At 40.6% G+C, this 4,590-nt stretch overlaps 1 non-coding gene across 1 annotated transcript; it reads left to right on the top strand.

Moving 5' to 3' along the window:
• Positions 1-2,179: 2,179 nt before the first annotated feature.
• Positions 2,180-2,286, top strand: LOC132608439 (small nucleolar RNA R71). The gene has a single exon (XR_009570361.1). It is a non-coding gene; the product is annotated as a small nucleolar RNA R71 (small nucleolar RNA).
• The last annotated feature ends 2,304 nt before the right edge of the window (positions 2,287-4,590 follow it).

Genomic DNA, 4,590 nt, shown 5'->3' with positions numbered 1-4,590 from the left:
AGTCTTTGAGTTTGGCCCTCATTCAGAAGTGATGACACAATAACTGGGAGTGTGGCATTTTCTCCAAGAAACTCATATTTAAGATGGGATGGAAGTTGCTTGAGTTCCAACTTCTGTGGCTCAATAATTGATGGTTTTGCTAGAGGAGCTGTTCGTTTCTCTAAATCAAGAGACAATTTCTTGGGCTCATAAGAGTAAGATCCCAGACCGGTGAGTGAATTCATTGTCTCAATATATCCCTCCATTTCTTCTGGATCAAAGTTCACCAAGATGGTTGATAATGTTTCACCCAAGCATTTCTCCTCCATTTTGAATTCTATCGCTTCATCCACCACATCAACAGAATTAATGACTGAAATACTTTGATAAAGACTAGGTAATCTCATACCCTTGCTGGCGTGAAAAGTCACCTCCTCATCGTTCACCCGGAACCTGATTTCATTCTTCTCGAAATCCATAAGAGCCCTCCCCGTCGCAAGGAAAGGTCTTCCCAGAATAATAGGAATTTCTTGATCAATAGCACAGTCAAGAATCACGAAATCTGTCGGCAGTAGGAATTCCCCGATTTGAACAAGCATATCATCAACTACCCCCACTGGCCTTTTTATCGATCTGTCAGCCATCTGCAACCTCATGGTAGTTGGCCTTGGTATCCCTAATCCTGATCTCTCAAAAATCTCAAGGTGCATAAGATTTATGCTAGCCCCGTTATCACACAAAGCCTTAGAAAAATCCTGCTGCCCTATGGTGCATGGAATGGTGAATGCTCCAGGATCTTCCCTTTTTTGCATTGTGGTCTTGGAAATAATGGCACTAACGCGATGAGTGATACCCATAGTGTCGTGTTTCAATGGCTTCTTCTTCTTTGTTAAGAGATCCTTCAAATACTTAGCAAACCCAGGCATTTCTTGGACAGCGCCCATGAAAGGAATGTTCATCGTCAACTGCTTGAGTTGATCATAAAATCGCAAGCACTTGTCATCTCCTGTTTTCCTCACTAGCCTTTGAGGAAAAGGCGGTGAAGATTTAAACAATTGGCTCAAAGGGCGTAGAGCGCCAGAAAGTTTTGCCTTCCCCTTTTCCTGTTTTTCTGCTTGTGCCTTGAGATTATCAAGATTCTGCTCCTCCTCAGCTATAATAGGGACTTCCTCCTCTGTTTCTTCCTTCACAATAACATCAGATATATCAGGTTACGCTTCTTCTTCAATAATTCGCTCGAGATCAATCACCTTTTTATCAGCATCTTGAAGTATTTTTCCACTTCGGGTGCAAATAACAGTTACATGCTCCACTGAGTTTACCCCCATTATCTTTCGGATTTGGAACTGTATCACTTGGTAGTTGTCCACGTTGAGGAATATGCACTTCTCTGGAAAGGTCTCTGAATTGTGATTCAAGCTTCTGAATTGTAGCTGAATGAGATAGTTGAACCTGAGACATTCCCTTGATTGTGCTCTCTGTTTTGTCCTGATTCATTAGCATTTTCTGCATCATACTTTTCAGCTCCACAGAATCGTTAGCAGTGTTGCCAGCAGAGTTGCTAGCTGAATTGTCTCTCCACTATTGGGAATTTGATGCTTGCCCTCTTGGTGGAATGTAGGGGTTCGAGCTCTTGTTGCCATAATTGTTGTTATTGTAATTCCCTTGATTTGGATTTTCCTGATTATTTCTATTATAATTGTTCCCTTGAAATTGGTGTTGAGGCTTTTGCCATGGGTGGTGGCCCGGACCTTGATAATTTTGCTTTTGATAGCCCCCTTGCGAGTTGTTGATATAATTAGCATCTTTATATTGTTGTTTCCCATCTTGGTACATCCCCTCAGGGACTTGATACATGCCCTGTGGATGAGGTGGTAACTCCTTAACAATATTTACCCCTTGTGCATCCTTTTCTGCCAACTTCTTTGATAATAGATCCACCGTGGTTTGCAATTGATCAAAGGCATGATCTCTCTCATAGTTTTCTTTTGCAACAGCAGCTAGTGATGGACTACCATAAGAGAGACTCTCACTATCAGTTGAATGCCAAGCTTGATTGTGGGTGGTGAGTTTATCAAGCAAATGGGTGATAACGATAAATGACTTGTCCATGAAGCATCCTCCTACGGCAGTATTGACAGCAATCTGATTCATTGTATCTAAGCCCTTGTAGAATTTCTCCGTGAGAATAGCATCTGGAAACCCGTGAGTTGGAGATTGATCTAGATAATACTTGAACCGTTCCCATGCCGAATATAATTGTTCCCCTGGGAGCTGTTTGAACTCAAAGATCTTATCTCCAAGTTCAGCCTTTTTGCTCGGTGGGAACCACTTCTTCAGAAATGTGTTGGCTAGCTCGCTCCAGGTATGGATAGAATTGTTGGGAAGCTTTTCATACCATGCCCTTGCTTGGCCAGCCAAGGAATATTTGAAGACCCGTAACCGCAGTGCATCAACAGAAACAGCACCTTGGGATTGTTGAGCACACATGTGCAGGAAGTTCTTCAAATGTCGAAGTGGACAATCCTCCAAAGAATTTCGGAAATAACCTTCAAGTTTCAGCAGCTGATAGATAGAACTATCAATTTTGAACGTAGCATTTCCAGTCCTAGGAGGGACCACAGCAGAAGCATAATCAGCCTCATTGATGAATTCCGCAAATATATTCTCCTCTTCGTCCTCTTCTGGTGCAGGTGGGTTCACTTGGAGTCCACCTTGGTTTCCCTGATTACGATTCTGTCTTCCAGCCATGTTCACCTGGTTCACCACAACAGCAAACAAGGTGTGATGGAATAGAAAAAGTTTTAAACAAGAGTACGCACAATCAGTAATTTCTAAACCGTATTCCCCCGCAACAGCCCCAAAATTTGATATGCTCAAATTACACCTATTAATGGCGTAAAGCGGACGTTGTCAAATATAGTAACCCAAACAAGGTTGGGGTCGAATCCCATAGGGAATATGGAGAGAAAAGCGTACTAATTGTATGCGATACTAGTCTTTAAAGGCTTTAATCCCATTCGGGACAGTTTGAAATAATTTGTTGAGTAATGTAATTGAATACTTTGACTTGAATTGTACTTAATGCGAGAGAGAGAGATCAAGGTTGCATTCCCCATTTTGATTAGATATTATGCTTCAGGTTTCAATATGATATATTTCTAATAGTTGTTCTAAGAGTATGCACTTGATCTCTTAAGGACTTCCTAATGTTTCCCAACAGTTAGGCTGTATTTCCTCTTTATGATTTTTCCAAATGTAAAAGAGTTGAAATCGAAGAGTGACCAATAATGCCAATTTAGACTTGTTCTTATCCCTAAGTCAGTCTATTAAATAAGGGTTAACGCCCCGAGTCATTATTATTCAATCTTACCAATACTGACTCTCTTTCCCAAGAAAAGTTAGTATAATGGCTTAGGATAATGCTTGCAATCATTACCCATCGCTAACGCACAAAGATAGAATAAATACTAACAACCATTATGCATATATCAATAGTAGAAACCCATTCACATAATACCCATCATGGGATCCACAAACTTAGTATTAAAATTAGCTACTCATCGTTTTGGTTAACAAAGAAAGCTTAAAAGTTAACATAATATACTTACGATGCTAATACAATACGGAATGGAAGTGAAGTTGTTGCTTTAAATGCTCCAACCACTTCAAATATTCAAGACTTAAAGTTAATGCTCCCAAAGAAAAATCAGAATAATGAATTAAAACCCTATTTTAAGTATTTATAGGGCCAAAAATCGCGCCAAGTTTCTGGACAAAAACACCCTTACGCGGCATCGTTACGGTCCGTCCTTCAGTTCGTCCTTTGTCAGCGTGATGTCACGGCCACTATGCGACGGATCGTAACACAGGTTAAGGTCCGTATCTCCCATCGGATCATGGCCTCAGTCTTCAGTGGCCAATGCGTTACGCCATGACGTTACGCCCCGTAACCTAAGTTACGGACCGTCCTTCTAGGGCGTAACCTGTGACACTACTTAGGCAACTTTTTGAAAATTTTCCTCAGCTTACGGTACACGTTACGGCCCGTAACATGAGTTACGGACCGTCCTTTATAGCGGCATGTATCCTCTCTGGTACAGATTACGTTACAGTCCGTAACTCGAGTTACGGACTGTCCTTTTGCTCCAAGTTGTCCGTTTTTCAGCATTTCTTATCATTTTCGTTCCTTAGTCAACCAACCCTATAAAACACCAAAATAACATAAGAAACGATGTAAAAGCACTTAAAAATAAGCAACACTTCAAGTGACAAAGGCATAAAATGTGCCGAAATTCACGGCACATCAACATCCAGTGTAGTATTTGTATTAAACGTCGATTAATTCAGATTCATGTTATGTAAGGTCCATTAAAGGGCGAAATGCTCCATACCAAGACTTTTTCTATTTTTAGGATTTAAACTTCAGACCTCTAATTAAGGGTGAAGGGATCCTATCAATCCCATCACAACCCTTGATACTCCCTAATTCCTACTTTGTGTTTTGTCTGTTGCAGACTAATGTTGATGATGGAAAATTATTATGGAATACTTTCCTTTGTCGTTCTTTAGTTTCTTTAAGCATTTTGAACTGTGTCTTGCTTAGTTGAT

The sequence above is a fragment of the Lycium barbarum genome, chromosome 8 (assembly GCF_019175385.1).
Source record: "Lycium barbarum isolate Lr01 chromosome 8, ASM1917538v2, whole genome shotgun sequence".
NCBI classification, from domain to species: domain Eukaryota; kingdom Viridiplantae; phylum Streptophyta; class Magnoliopsida; order Solanales; family Solanaceae; genus Lycium; species Lycium barbarum.
The sequence above is the reverse complement of the archived record's forward strand: the minus strand, read 5'-3'. Positions and strand labels throughout refer to the sequence as shown.